General features: G+C 43.9%; 1 protein-coding gene across 2 annotated transcripts in view; it reads left to right on the forward strand.

Annotated features, from left to right (window-relative positions):
* Window positions 1–8630: 8630 nt before the first annotated feature.
* METTL27 (methyltransferase like 27) overlaps window positions 8631–16568 on the forward strand; it is a 107835-nt gene continuing 99897 nt past the window's right edge. For both annotated transcript variants that reach the window (XM_040423626.1, XM_040423625.1), the window contains exon 1: window positions 8631–8685. The gene's annotated coding sequence lies outside the window, so the exon portion shown is untranslated. The remainder of the gene's footprint in view (window positions 8686–16568) is intronic.

The following is a 16568-nucleotide window of genomic DNA, read 5'->3' on the forward strand; positions in this document are numbered from 1 at the left end:
CATGTGGAAGGAGCCTCAGCTGTCTATCGGAACTTTGCTGTTTTCCGCTGTAATCAGGTAGAACCCCCGATAGATGTTTTGGGTCACCTGTTAGTTATTAGTTTGCTGCACGCGGTCCCGCTTGTAACACGCGGTTGCGATGTCGCAGCAAACTAATAACTAACAGGTGACCCAAAACATCTATCGGGGGTTCTACCTGATTACAGCGGAAAACAGCAAAGTTCCGATAGACAGCTGAGGCTCCTTCCACATGTGAGGAACCTCCAAAAACCGGTAAGACTGTTCCTAAACTTGTTTACCATCTTTCTAAGGGATCCCTCTCTGACTGAAAGCGGGACGCCGCCGAGTCACCTACGGTGTAAGACACCATTCACTATAAACTGCATCTTTGTCTTGTCAGGGTCCGTTTTCGATATATTGAACTGACACCTGCCTTACCTGGAACTTCATGATTTTTCCAGGACAGTGAATCTCTACTTTTTAGTCCACATATCTTAGGAGAATATATCATATTGCATTTTTACCTTCAATTTGCGGCTCTTACTTTTATCAAGACCAACACTTATATCTAAATTTTATTGGTCTATGTTATATTATATTTCACTTATATATATTGTTGCTTTTATATGAGGTCGTCTTCTATGTATTAATTCCATCTATTTATTTATTTCCATTTTGTATCTGAAGTGCAGCTTTTAGTCACAGATGCTATTCCATTACGATAGTGATTAAATGCGCACGTCAACTACAAACATACAGAATTTTATATAAAGTGTTGCCACATAACTTTACTGTCGCAAGTTTATATTGTATAATATTTACTCTACTACATTTATTGTCCTTTTATCTAATAAACATTAGCAACTAAGTATCCTTAGGTGTGCCCAGTCATTTTCTTCATATCCAATTGCCTTTTAACAGCGGGGTGACGCTGTAGGACTGAGAGCACCCTTTTTTGGTGTGTCTACCACCCTGTGCATCCGACTTACATATTTATTTAACAGTATTAAGTAGCCATGTATAGTTGCCCACAGTATTAGGTAGCCAGGCATTGGTGTTGTCAAAAGTACCTACCTGCACAACAAACCAGAAGGACCAGCTGTGTATCTCCAGGCAAGGTCGATTGCCTGCTTGGCGGCTCCAAACAAGGTCGGGTCTCCACTGCAGGCAGCAGCGGTACTTGAGCGGGACCTGCACAGAAGATGTCAATATATGCAATTGAGAATAGTGCAGTTAGCAACAGCAAGCTTAGCTATATCACTTGAATTTTGGTATAGGTAGCCTGGTATAGTAGCCCCCAGTATCTGGAGCCTGGTATAGATGCCCCCATTTGTAGGTAGCCAGGTATAGTTGCCCCCAGGATAAGTAGCCAGGTATAGTTGCCCACAGTATTAGGTAGCCAGATATAGATGCCCCAGTATAGGTTAGACAATAGCCAGCTATAGTGCTTTAGTATAGGTTAGCCAGGTATAGTACCCCAGTATAGGTTAGCCAGGTATAGTACACCAATAAATATGGGTTAGCCAGGTATAGTGCCCCAGTATAGGTTAGACAGGTATAGTGCCCCAGTATAGGTTAGCCCAGGCGAGTGGCGCACACACATTCCATGGGGCCCCAGTGCGAAACTGATCCATGGTGCCCCTTCCCCGTCAAAGCCACCCCCCCACTGCAACTGCGACCCCTGTATGTACGCGCCTGCTCCCTGTGACAACCACCCGCCAATCCCGTCGTACTAAGCCACAGTTGCCATACAGGTCTCCACTAGAGACTTTTGGAGGCAAATCCACTGTGAGCACAGAAGACGTTTAAGATTGGTTGGTGGGCCCAAACATGATACAATCACGATTGTATGTACAATCGGTAAAAATAAAATTACTGATTTCACGCTGGAAATCAAATTAATTTGCTGCCACCACTCTTCGTATTGAATCGGGGCGAAGAGACCCCGGCTAGCTAATCCTAAAGGGACGAAACGGTTATTTGCAACCTAGCTAGTACATTAACAATTTATAAAAATAAAACAATTTGGTAGTAGGTCTTCTGAGGACAGAGTTCTTAGCATAGATCAGGTCATCAAGTAACAAGGGCAAAACTGGAACGATGAAATCGTTAGTTTTTATTCTAAAACTATACACAAAAATATATATATTAAAGCTGACAGATAAATATACCTGCCAGTTGAACAGATTGGTTTGGATAGAAATAGGTAAGAGGTGGAAGGGAATAGAATGTCTGTAAGTTCAGAATTACCGTGGTAAAGTCCAGTAAAAGGCAAAGTCTTTGTAGAATAATCCAAGATGGTGGGGTGTGCCCGTGTCCAGCGGGCGGTCGTGATGTTAGTCGACATCAGATGGTAGAAGAAGGACCTAGGGCTGAATGTGTCACGGGTTTTACCCACTCTGTAGTGGGGAGGGGTTGTGACCCGCACAAGTCCAGCCTTGGAAATCCAGAGGAAATCTGGCTGAATCTTTGCTGTGCCAGTTTCTCCGTACCCGTGGGTCAAATTAGGACATAGAGGTCATATTGAGAATCAGCACAATTTTACAGATCCTCTGATACCAAACAGGATAGAATTACCATTAAGATTCCCTGAGAGCTTTGATATCTGAGAGTGAGAATCTCTGATTGACTGGCCGATTTCCTGAAAGGTGTATTATTGGGGCCGGAATAATCCCTAAAGAGATGGTTCAGTGCATTGGTTCCGAACCCAGGAAATATGAGGAAATATGGACGCAAATATGAAAGCTATGTATTAGAGGTGGCTGCCCGGTGACCTCTTTTTGTGTCTCAAACAGCTGTCTGATAAGAATCTGTCCTGCTCTCTTTGAAGCGCACTGGCAAGACTGAAGGTGTGAGAACCCTGCTGGTATTGGAGACACTATGGCTGCAGAAAGACCAGGTTTAGGAGGTTCTGTCATAAGAGAACTAGATTGATGGCTACTCAACTTGGCATGGGGCAGGAAAGGTTTGTCACAAGGAGGTGATAATGGCACCTCTGCTCTGTGAATTACTCCTTTAGTGAAAAAGAGAAGATTTTTAGTGAAGGCTCTGGTGTCTCTGTGATTGCGAAATATGACGCATTTGCGATTTCCTAGTATCGCTGTGGATCGCAAAGCGTCACACTCCCATGTGCCATACAGTGCCCTCGTGTGCCCTCATGTGCCATACAGTGCCCCCATGTGCCATTCCTTGCCCCATGTGTCATTCCTTGCCCCCATGTGCCATTCCTAGCCCCATGTACCATACAGTGCCCCCATGTGCCATTCCTTGCCCCCATGTGCCATTCCTTGCCCCATGTGCCATACAATGCCCCCCATGTGCCATACAATGCCCCCATGTGCCATTCCTTGCCCCCATGTGCCATACAATGCCCCCATTTGTGCCATACAATGCCCCCATGTGCCATTCCTTGCCCCATGTGTCATTCCTTGCCCCCATGTGCCATTCCTTGCCCCCATGTGCCATACAATGCCCCCATGTGCCATACAATGCCCCCATGTGCCATTCCTTGCCCCCATGTGCCATACAATCCCCCCATTTGTGCCATACAATGCCCCCATGTGCCATACAATGCCCCCATGTGCTCTCATGTGCCATACAGTGCCCCCATGTGCCATTCCTTGCCCCATGTGCCATTCCTTGCCCCATGTGCCATTCCTTGCCCCATGTGCCATAAAGTGCACCCATGTGCAATACAGTGCTCCATGTGCCATTCCTTGCCCCCATGTACCATACAGTGATTATTCCATTTTGGACAGACTGGACGTTGATGAAGAAGAGATCTAATAACCCTCACCTTCCTCCTCTCAACTTTTTTTTTTTTTGCCTGTCCTCAAATAAAGCTTTGAGCATGTGATTTCTCCTTCCTATCCCCTCTCTCCAAACCCCCATCCCTATCTGTTAATTGATAGATTAGAAATGTTAGTGTAGCATGCAGTGTCATTGTATAGTGTAAGTTAGTCTATACTGTATTTTGTGCTGCCATGCAGTGTATAGTACATGGTGCTGCTTCTTGGCCTGCTATGTGTTTCAGTAGTTCATATGTGTGATGGTGACGATTGATTCTAAGTAAAGCATTTTCAATGAAAAAAACATCTGCAGAAGAGGTACTGGCTTAGCTATTTTCCAAGTTATGCCTCAAGGCCTGTTTAAAAGGTCAATCATTGAATTATAGTCTCGGATAGCAACCTTGAATCTGGTGGCATCAAAGGCCCAGCTTTCTTTTCATTTTGAAAAGAGTGCAAATTTGCTTGCATTTTCAGGCATTTTTTTAAATGTTTTTGAGAAGCCTATGGGGAAAAACACCATAAAAAATGCTATAGCTAGAAAATCCAGTGATTTTATGAAAATGCCACTGATTCCAAAATGCCACTAAATCCCACAATACCAAATACTGTGTACTTAGACAATTTAATATTTAGCTATAGATTTTTGAACTAATATATTGTTGCAGTTTATTAACTGTAAAAAAAATAAAGCGGTAGAAAACATTATGGAAACCATTGTCAATTGCTGTGTGTAACCCCAGTGATCCAAATTGCATGTGTATCTGGCCCCCTCATAGTCCATCAAAGCTATCTCTTCTAGTGACCCAGCTGTATAAGCAGGACCAGGGACGAATGGGTGTCCCATTCAATTACAGCAAGCAGAGACTTTCAAAACTACAACAGCCCACATTTATCTAAATATTCAGGCCAGTGCGACAACTTGTGTACAGATCTAACTGTCCTATGCTTGCCAATAGAGTGAAAAGTGGGTGTGGCCACTATATTGTGGGCGTGGTCTCTATGTTTTAGGGCTCATGAACAACAAAATGCCCATATTGCGGCCTGCAACCGGCTGTGTGCACTCCGTATCACGGATGCAGACCCTTTTACTTGAATGGAGCAGTGCAGAGGGGAGGCATGGAGCGGAAGGACTACGGAGTGCATACCTTCACACCACAAAAAATAGAACATGTTCTATTTTTTTGTGGTGCAGACTGAATGTTCAAGTGAATGGGTCCGCATTCGCAAATGGTGCAAATTCATTGTGGACAGCTCTTTGTGGTCCACAGCACGAGCTGCACTCGTTAGTGTACATGAGCCCCAAATTTATTTAACGAGTATTTCAGGCTTTCAATATTGATGGTCTATCCTCAGGATTGGTCATCTATATCAGATCGGCACACGGTACGACACATTCACTTTGATGCGAGCAGCGCTACAGTAACCAGCTCCGTCCACTAGACAGTGGACAGAGTTGTGTAGTTCTGGTGGCAACATCTGGCGATAGATCTACTTAGAAATGGCTGATCGGTGGGGATGCAGGGTGTTGGACGCTGCAGCCTCTTTATACAGAAACCAAAATTATTGGGCGACACATGCAGGGGTGCACCTCCAATGAGGCCGGGTGAGGTGGCTGCCTCAGGTGGCGAGACCTAGAGACAAGAGGAGGCAGTGGCAGGGCCATGAGAAATGAGCGCTTCCATTGTGCAAGTGCTTATCTCTCTATATTCATGTGTATCACACAGGGCCATCTTTAATATTGATTGGACCCTGGGCAAAAATGTACTTGGGCCCCCTGGATCCCGCCTTCCCACACCCTAGGATCAGTGCTCTGGGCAGCGCTCTGCAGGAAGGAGACCAGGGCTCGGTTCACCCTAGCGTTACAGTGCACCCCAGAGTATGCAGTATAGCACCCTATAGTATACAGCAACCCAAAGTATGCAGTGTAGCCCCCTATAGTATACAGCACCCCACACTATGCAGTATAGCACCCCACACTATACAGTATACAACACCTCACAGTATACAGTAGAGCAGTATAGCACCCCACAATATACAGCACCTCACAGCATACAGCACCCCACACTATACAGCCCCCCACACTATACAGTACAGCAGTATAGCACTCCACAATATACAGCACCCACAGTATACAGCACCTCACGGTATACAGCACCCCAAAATATACAGAATGCCGCACCTCACAGTATACAGCACCCCAAACTATACACTATACAGCACCCCACACTAAACAGTACAGCAGTATAGCACTCCACAATATACAGCACCCACAGTATACAGCACCTCATGGTATACAGCACCCTAAACTATACAGAATACAGCACCTCACAGTATACAGTACCCCACAGTATACAGCACCCCAAAATATACAGCCCCCCACAGTATAAAGCACCCCACAATATACAGTATACAGCACCCCCATAGTATACAGTAGAGCAGTATAGCACCGCACTATACAGTAGCTTACAGTATATTAGCATTACAGTCCCTGTCACCTTTTCCTGATGTAATCTTCTCAAAAAAAGCTCCACAATTATGGGAAACCTCTCCTGCAGCAACACTCCTGGTAGACAGGACCTGTGATGACCTCATAGCCATGTGACCAGTAATATTGCTAGGTTACTGGTCACATGGTGATGATGTCATCTAAGGTCCTAGAAAATCACAGCTCTCACAGTACGCTGCCTGGAGTGCCGGCAGGCAGGCATGGCATGGCAGCACCCCCCTGTGTAGCTGATAGCCTGATACTCGGGGCAGTGGCCAGCAGGGCTCAAGAGGCAGCTGCCTTGGGCCCCCCAGGAGCAACTGGGTTGGGGCAGCTGCCCCTTTTGCCCATTGTTAAAGACGGCCTTGGTATCACAGTATTCATGTGTATCACAATAGGGCTGGGGAAGGCACCCCTGGGCACATGGAAGGGGAAAATGTAGGGAAGGGGATCTAGTTGGGTAGACACTGACAGCCCCTGGCCCATGATGCACGTAATCTGCCCCAGGGTAAATTATTGTGTGACATACAGTATAGTAGTATTCACACAATAAACAGATTATGTACCTGTTTGCAATAATTTTTACGAACTGTCTATCCCCTTTCAATTGAAATACTGCATTATTAGCGCAAATCTATGATATCATTAATTTTCTCAGTTTCAGGCAGTCCAAATTGCACCTTTTAATAAATATAGTGCAAGCCACTCCAATTATATATGTTTTTAACATATCGAAGGCCGATCATAATAAATATAAGCCAAGATATATTAGGCTACGTCGTCGGAGCTGCCTGCCGGATCCGCCGATCAGTGTGACAACTGACAGCATTTGTAGACGGATCCGGGTGCGGATCCGTCTACAAATGCATTACAAGAACGGATCCATCTCTCGGCGTTTCATGCAGATGGAGGGATCTGTCTTGCAGTCTTTTTCACAGTTTTCCTGGTCTGCGCATGCAGTTGTTTTGCAATGCCAAATCCGGCACTAATGCAAGTCAAAATGGAATTAATGCCGGCGAATGATCAGGCATTTTGGACGGACATAATACCACAGTATGCTGCGGTATTATGTCCGGCCAAAACGCCTGACAGTGACTGAACGGAAGGCATACTGATGCAAACTGAACGGATTTCTATCCATTCAGAATGCATTGGGATATGCCTGATCAGTTATTTTCCGGCATAGAGCCCTTTTGACGGAACTCTATGCCGGAAAAGAACAACGCAAGTGTGAAAGAGCCCTTAGAAAATAGCTTTTCATCACACAAAGGCTTATTTACACTGAATCAGAAAATCCTTTAACTAATGAAGAGGCTGTTAGCAGACGGAGGAATTATTTTCCAAAAATGCTCTGTTCCTAGTAAACCGTGTATAAAGGACCCTTCTATTCTAGGTAAAGCAAGAACTAACACATAATCAACACCTCGAAAATTAAGTGATGTTTAAAGTACCAGTGTGGTGTATAACAGGTCCAGGGCCATGCTTCCCCTGGATGAAGTTCATTTAGTCTACATCTCATGCCAAAGCACCAAAAAGTCTTAGGGTATGAGCGAAAGCGAAAAGTATCTGTCAGGATAAACTGGGAGGATCACTGAGCTGTATGCAGTGATCCGATCCTCACTGATCCCTGTACTCTCTTAAGCCTCATTCACATGTTTGTGTCTGTGCTTAAAAAGGGGGTCAGTGATGCATCCGTGAAGATGTCCGTGAGGGATCCGTTGGGTCCATGTGTCTGTGTGCCATCCCTGTTTCACTGACCCTGCAAAGCTGAAAAATATTTTTTAAAGCATCTCTTCCTCATAATCCGTGGTTTTCACGGACCCATAGACTATAATGGGTGCGATGGATCCATGAACACGGACAAAATAGAACATGCATCCGTGCTAAAAAAGAACAAAAAAAACGGACCCACAAACCGTGCTAAAACACTGATGTGTGAATACACACATTAAAATGAACGGGGAGGTGTGCTGTCCTTGGAGAACACGGACGTGTGAATGAGGGTTGGCTGCATACAGTGCGGATTATGCATGGTTTTTGCACACGGATTTTGTGCGGGAAAACAGAAGCGTAATACAGTACCAGCAAAGTGTATACGATTAGACAGATCTCATGTACACATTGCTTTCTTTCTTAGGTGCAGATTTTGAAATCTGTAGCAAGTAAATTGTTTGGATCTGCGGAAAATCCACATCTACACAACAAAAACCACACAATAAATAGTGCGGATTCCATGCTTCACATAAATCTGCAGCGTGTGCAGCCGCCCTTAGTTCTGCAGACTGGGAATACAGCTGTACGACAGTCCCACACTTTGGGAGCCAGCCTGCAGTGCAAGGCAGGACTTCCTGGCTCCCAGTGCATTCTGGGAGCTGCAGTATCTACGTACAAGCCTGACATCGTGCTGCTAAGGTATTGTACTGACAAACACTGTTGTTTTTTTCTGGGATAAGGGCTTACCTTAGGCTACTTTCACACTCGCGTTTGGTGCGGATCCTTTTCCATTCAGAATGCATTAGGACAAAACTGATCCGTTTTGGACCGCTTGTGAGAGCCCTGAATGGGTCTCACAAACGGAAAGCCAAAACGCGAGTGTGAAAGTAGCCCTAGCTGTCAGGAGGATCTTTAGAAGGGTGTCAGGAGGACACATGAGTTCCATTAACCTTTTCTTGTCATATGTATCTATTTGTAATGAAAGACCAGCAGCTGTCAGTCCATAAATTCAATTACACATGAGAAATGTGTAAATTAAGAGGTGTTTTATGAAGTCCTTTTCCAAAGGTCTGATCCATGTTTTTTAATATATGTAATGAAAATTGGATTAGCCTTTTTTACAGAATCAACCTCATAAACAGTCTTTCTTGGCAAAAAAAATGGGACATAATGCCAGAAAACATAGCGGAAAGATTGGTAAAGCTGTTCTAGCCAAAGCTGTATTTTCTCCAAAAGGGTTCTGTAGCCTAAATAGTTTGTGTCTGTTTTTTGCTTGCTTCATTGTTTTATGATATATGAAAACAGGCACAATCTATGTGTCTTTTCTGGCTTGGACGTTTTCAGTTTATGCCAAGGCGCATATTTCTTGTCTGTTTTTTATTATATAAATCGATATTGTACATAACAGCCTTGAAAAATGTGCTGTGGCCAAACAGGCAGGAAAAAAAAAAGTTCATGTTTTGTCTATTGGATAATATAGCAACCAGGCGTTTCTGCCAAAACCACTCACTTTTCATGTTACACTTGTCACACAATAAAGGAGAAGTCTCCATCTTTTTTAGACATGGTATTAAGACGCTGAAGTTAATGGTGTTTACAGGACAGCGCTTGGCAGTGGTGAAAGTACTGTACCGTAATTACGATGCAAAATATGGAAGCATTTTGGAAAGCGGCGCCATAGCTAAGGTTCTAGCTGATCCAGCGTGTGAACCATCTCCCCTCATTTGTAAGTAGATTTGCAAGGTCATATGGCAGGACAGAAATTTAAAATGACATGCATTATAGAGCTGTAGGCTCTGGTTGTCTATGTATGGTGCTTCTATGAGGCATCATATTCTCCCCTGGATGCAACATTTCTGGAAGGAATGCCTCAGTAACAAGGCATGCATTGGAGCATGCCACATTTAAAATCAGAGACACAGAGCTATTGTATGTATCCAAAAAACTTTATGGGTGCCACATGGACCCACAATATACACTGCACAAGGTGCAAAGTGTCCCTCAGATTTTATCTAGTGCCTAATCTAGTGTGAAGATACACTAGTTTACTCCTTACTTATTAGAAGGAACTTGTCAGATCCTCCGAGTCATATTAATTACAACATGAACATTACTGCTGCTACTGGCCTCAGATCACTAATTTGGATAATTTCTGGTCATCCTGCAGTCTGCAAGATGTAAGACCTCGTTTCCTGAAACTGTTTCTGGCCAGCACTTTGCCGGGACATCTGTGATCATGTTGCCTCCTGTGCCACATGTGCACAAAACAATTTTTTTTCACAAAGACCTGTGGTTCATCTTCTTCCTTTGTCCAGGCCAGGCTCTCCATGGCAACATATTTTAGTAGACTTCATCACATATACTATCTGCCTCCATCCTTCAGTTCTTTGATCTCGGTAGCTGTGGACTGTTTCTCCAAGATGGCTCATTCCATTCCTATGACTGGTCTTCCTACTGCTGCTGTCCACCTCACTAACATATTAACAAGCACATTTTCCATCTGCATGGTTTGCCCCAGCACTTTTTCTCTGACCAGTGAAGTTCTGCAGGTCCCTTTGTAGATTGCTGAGTGTCAGCAATTGGTTTCTTATCAGTATATCATTCTCAGTCCAGTGAGCAGATAGAATATATTAACCAAATGTAGAATTATCTACACTGTTTCATCTATTCCCACCATTACTACTGAGTACCTACTGCTTCCCTGCAACAAATTCTCTAATAACAACCACTCTCACAAGTCTACTGGCAATTCCAATTTCTAAATTATATATGTACAACATCTGTGTCACGGCCTTTGGTTTGCGCTGTGACACTGTTGCCACACTTGCGGTTGCCCGCGGCAACATGTTGCTGTGAGAGCATGCGGTGGCAGTCTCTTGGCCTTCTGGGTGATTGCCGTGACATGGTTGCCACGCATGCTGTTGCCGGTGGTAACATGTGGTTTTGTATACTTGTGTGTGCACTTCCCCTTTAAGTTGTAGCCTTCCCTTGACTGGTGTTGGAAGGGTGACCTGCTCCCTTATCACTCCTTTTGGCCAGGCTTATCCCCTTTACCCTCTGACACCGCACGGTGGGGGGTTTCCCCCACTCCCCGTCGTGACAATCTGTGGATTCTACTTCGTGTTCCAGTTTCCTCTGAGATTCCATATGCCAATTCTACTGTCAAGGACTTCCTCCAGATGTGGTAGGAGACTAAATATTCCCTGTTCCAGGTGACTTCTTGCCTGAAAAGATCTGCTGACTGGAGACATAGGCAACCATGGCACTTTTCCCAAGGAGACAAAGTCTAGCCATCCTCCAGAAACATCTGTATGAGAAGCCATACTATAAGTTCGCTCCTTGATTCTTAGGTCCTTTTGAGTTTTCAAAACAGATGAACCCTGTTTGCTATAAGTTATGCTTTCCAACTTCTCTGTGTATCCCCAATTCCTTTCATGTTTCGCATCTCAAAGCATTGTTGCTCAACCTCTACTCCAGGTCTTCGGTTTCTGCTCCCATTCCAGTTGTTCTGAAGATGAATTCAAGATAAAGAAAATTCTTGATGTCAAGAAGGTTGGGAGGAAAACTTTTTATTTGCTGGATAGGCAGGGATATGGTCCTAAGGAAAAGTCTTGGGAGCCTTCCAAGAACATCAATGCACTGGCTTTTCTTGGAAAATTCCACCTTCGGTCTGGACCAAAAAAGAGGAGGTGTGGGGTGTACTGTAATGCCAATGGTCTATTCCCGCTGGCCACCTCTTTCCCAGTATGCACAGCTCCACAATAGCAACTCTTCTTGCTGCCTCCCCCTGCAGGCTGCTTTTGGCTTTCTCCACCTCCTTCCTCCTGGTGCATGCTCTCATAGGTCCGTACACCAGGGCCATAAGTCACATGGGCTAATATGTCCCCAGCCTGGCAGCATTCCCTGGTGTATTTATTCCCACAGGGGAAGGTGCCTGATCAGTAGGTTTCTATATTGGCTAGTCCTGCAAGGTTGCTCTATCATGTATTCTGACCTCCTGTGTCTGACGTCCCCCTATTTACCATATTGACCATGACCAATTTCCTGTTTTCCAAAATTGCACAAACTCTGCCAGTCCTGACCTCAGCTTCTCTTTGACAACTTCTGCCTGATCCTTTGTTGCCATTCTATGATGTCTCTTGACCCACCTGGGATAGCAGCCTCTGAAAGTAGACTACTCGTAGAAGTAGCAGCCCATGCAACAAAGTCCAGAACCCTTTATGGGGATGAAAGGGTGACTACAAGGGACCACCTTGACAATGCCCTTAGGAGTAGCCCCAAGATCGTATATAAGACCTAGGAGATTAGATTATTCAACCCCATCAGATTGCAGCCTATGTGTCCATAATATCTTTTCACTTGTCTGCCCAGGCTGGCCAAATATGTAAATATGTTTCTAGTAAAAATGTTTCTTAATTGTAGAAAATGTTCAGCATAGTATCTAAATGTGAATATATTGTCTGAGAAGCCAAAGAATGCAATGTAATTTCTTTACAAGGTAAAATAAATCACTAAATTCTTAGAAATTACTTCTTGAACTGTACAAAGCCAGAACATTTACAACAGATCAGTTGTCTATTAAAGCTCTCTAGAAGATCTGAAGTTAGGAAAGCCACATCAATAACTTTCCAAAACTTAAACTTTGACTTGAAGTCTGTATTCCAATATTTTAGTCATATCTGGAAGATGTAAAGTTTCTGGAATGTATATAAAAGGAGACTTTTCATTTTGATTGGAAATAATCCATATGGATGTTTTAACATACCATTATATTTAATATATATCAACATGGCTGTCATCAGTTTTATGGATACATATTAAAATAGCTGATGATGAGCTACATCACAACCACATGGATATATCAAGAATATTTTGTCCCTGTAACCTAGAAGATTTGTGTAAAATTAATCATTCTAAGAAATAATTCAAAATCAATACATAGTCCCATTTATGTACCAATGACATTGGGTAACACGATATGTCACATCCCTATACAGTACAGTACTGGTCTGCAACTTGTGTCTCTGTAGCTTTAGCGGAACTACAGTACCCATTGCATGCTGTAATATCATTATTAAAATTAGGTATTATGTAATGACATAGCATTAGTGATCATGTGGACAATTGCCAATTATCTTATGTCATTCATCGACCACTTGCAGAGAATGTATATAATAATGAGAAATTAATGAAAAAGAAAATGTGATTTTTATTTTTTTCATGCTCAGTCACTTGTTTGAAGTCACTTTAAAGGGGTTAGTAGTTAGTAAATGGTTGGATCAAACTCTAGGTGGCAACATTTTCGTGGGTGTCAGGAGACGGTTCCCAGGCCGAGTTGCAATATAGTGAAAGACTCCTGAAAACCAGTTGTATGCTTTAAGTGCTGTACTTTATTGCATAGGCTGTTTTCCAGTTCACATAAATTAAAAGTTTTTCGGGATATAGCCTTCTTCAGATCACTGGAATAGTTATACAAGATAAGGAAATAATTAGTGCAGTAAAAGACTTGAATTAGTGGGTGGTCATCCTATTGAGGTGAAGAATACCGGGCGATCATGTGCTAGGTGTGACGGAAAACTACATAGATTGTCCGTGTATTTGGGAGGATACCCTTGGGTGAATCCGGATGGTATTAGGTTGCCGAAGTGCATCAAGGACGTATGTTAAGGAAAATGACCTTTTTAGATCTCGGCATGAACAGACTATATATTAGAAATAACCAGACATTGCATGCAGTAATGAGAACTTATACAGATATGAAACATAATACATATATAAAAAACAAGGTTGAGAACGGGGTGTAGGCAGTTGTGAGGACGTTTAGACCTTTAGTATGCAGATAATGGTGGCCCTTTAGCAAATAAAGAGATGCAGATGTCTATGGAGATGTAGGTATCCTTACCTGGATGAGCCGCTTGTGCTGGTATTTCAATGTGGACTTCTATGGTCCGTGCTTGGGGGCTCTGTGGCCTAGAGGGCACTTGTGGGTTGTAGGCTACTGCCCTGTGTTTTGGCGCCATGTTTGGGAGCGTGGCTCGTGCCTTTACAAAACCACCAGGCCGCCCAATAGTCTCCTCATCAGACTCCATTTTATCGCCATTATCCATATTTCTCGAAAAAATCCTCACTCCCAAGATCAAAACCACCAAATCCTTTTTACTTGACACATCAAAATTCCTTTAAATCATAAGAGACATCAAATAAGTCCACACAAACTCGATTCTAGTCACATTAGATGTAGTCAGCCTATATACATCCATGACGCATACCAAGGGACTCATGGCCACTACAAGGTTCTTAGAAGCAACTCATACTGACAGTGAGGTGGTCTCCCTCTGCGTGGACCTTCTACAGTTGGTTCTTACAGAGAACTATTTCATGTTCCAGGATACATTCTATGTTCAGAAACGCGGGACCACCATGGGCCGCATATGGCGCCGCCCTATGCTAATGGTTACATGGCCATGTTTGAGGAAGAACACATATATACAGACACCAATTTCCAACAACATGCCATATTATGGAAGCGTTACATAGATGATGTCCTTTGCATATGGAACGGAAGTGCAGAATCCCTATACACTTTCTCATCCACAATTAATGCTATATGGCCCGAACTGCAATTCACCTTACATCAGAGCCACAGCTCAATAAACTTCCTTAACACAGTAGTGTATAAGGATCCAGACGGCACCCTGCAAACTGACCTCTTTACCAAACCCACAGACCGCAGTAGTCTACTGCATTACTCCAGCTTCCATCCAAGCAGTATGAAAAAATCCCTTCCACGCTCTCAGTTCAAAAGAGTATCCAGGATTGTCGATAACACGACAATCAAAGGCAAGAGGCTACTAGAGATGGCCAATCGTTTCTGAGATAGGGGTTACCCTGGAAAAATGATGAAGGAGGGACTGACTGAGAAAAACAAAGTGAGAAGACTTCAGAGCAAGAGGATCCCTTTTGCCCACACATATCCATTTGCGACCAAGGTACAGAACATTCTGCACAGACATTGGCACCTCTTGCACAAGTCCTATCCCAGCATAGAGGAATTTACCTCCCCATTTCTACCCTGCAATAGGCATCCAAAAAACCTTAAAGACATACTGGTACGAGCTGATGAGGGCCCTACTACAAAAATACCAAGGCAGACATTGCTTAAGACACAACGCAAGGGCACATTCCCCTACCTTCATTGTACACAATGCTCCCATGTGACAAAAGGAGATAAGATCTACCACCCCCAAACAGGCAAAGGCTTTGCTATACATGACTTCTATACATGTGAAACCTCCAATGTGATCTATATAATAAAATGTCCATGCGGCCTTGCATATATAGGCGAAACCACACAAAACGTCAGGGATAGAATCGCTATAGCCAAACGACACAGCATCGCTCAACTACGGTTCCAAATAATTGAACAGGTTAAAATCCCTAGGAGAGGCGGTGACATTAGCAGAATCCTTAAAAACAGAGAAGCATTCTGGATCCACCCTTCTAGCGCATGCGCTGTGTGTGATTTCATCTTTGAAGTTCCCGACGCCCCAGCTTCCTGCACTCCGGCCCATGCGGAATACCTGCACGATGTCACTTCCCCTGCCTCCGGCCTTATCCCCGGCATATAGCGCCGCCGCGCTCTGCCCCTAGCACAGCCTACCGCACATGGCCCTCGCATACTTACCGGAATGAGGAGACAGCGGGCCACCCACCCCAGTCCTGCCCCCACTCCAGCACACCTCTTTTTAAAGGCACGAGCCACACTCCCAAACATTGCGCCAAAACACAGGGCAGCAGCCTACATCCCACAAGCGCTCTCTAGGCCACAGAGCCCCCAAGCTACAGACCATAGCAGTCCACATTGAAATACCAGCACAAGCGGCTCATCCAGGTAAGGATACCTACATCTCCATAGACATCTGCATCTCTTTATTTGCTAAAGGGCCACCATTATCAGCATACTAAAGGTCTAAACATCCTCAATAAACGGACAGTCTATGTAGGTCTCCGTCACAACTAGCACATGATCGCCCAGAATTCTTCACCTCAATAGGATGACCACCCGCTAATTCAAGTCTTGTACTGTATTTACATCACTATGTATATTGTAAATATTGCACTGTCACTAATTATTGCCTTATCTTGTATAACTATTCCAGTGATCTAAAAAAGGCTATATGCCAAAAAACATTTAATTTATGTGAACTGGAAAACAGCCTATGCAATAAAGTACTGCACTTAAAGCATACAAGTGGTTTTCAGGAGTCTTTCTCTACATACTTTAAAGGGGTTGTCCTGGGACATGAAGCGTTCTTTGGTTGTCTAAAATGAATTAAGAAAAGTGACTAATATACCACGAGTTTAATTGTGAAAACTGCACCGGTGGCCTGATTTCACTGACAGTCCCACCGTCCTGGAAGCTCCACTTCCAAGTTTGCTCCAACGCAGGCAGGGAGCTTCATTCCCTTCTATGTATGGTGACATGTATGAAGGGGCTAGCTGTCTGGTTAACCCTGCCTTCTCACCAGTCTATGAATAAGCCGTTGCAGAGAGGGGGGATGGCTTAAAGGGGTTATCCAGGA

The sequence above is a fragment of the Bufo bufo genome, chromosome 3 (assembly GCF_905171765.1).
Source record: "Bufo bufo chromosome 3, aBufBuf1.1, whole genome shotgun sequence".
Taxonomy (NCBI): Eukaryota; Metazoa; Chordata; class Amphibia; order Anura; family Bufonidae; genus Bufo; species Bufo bufo.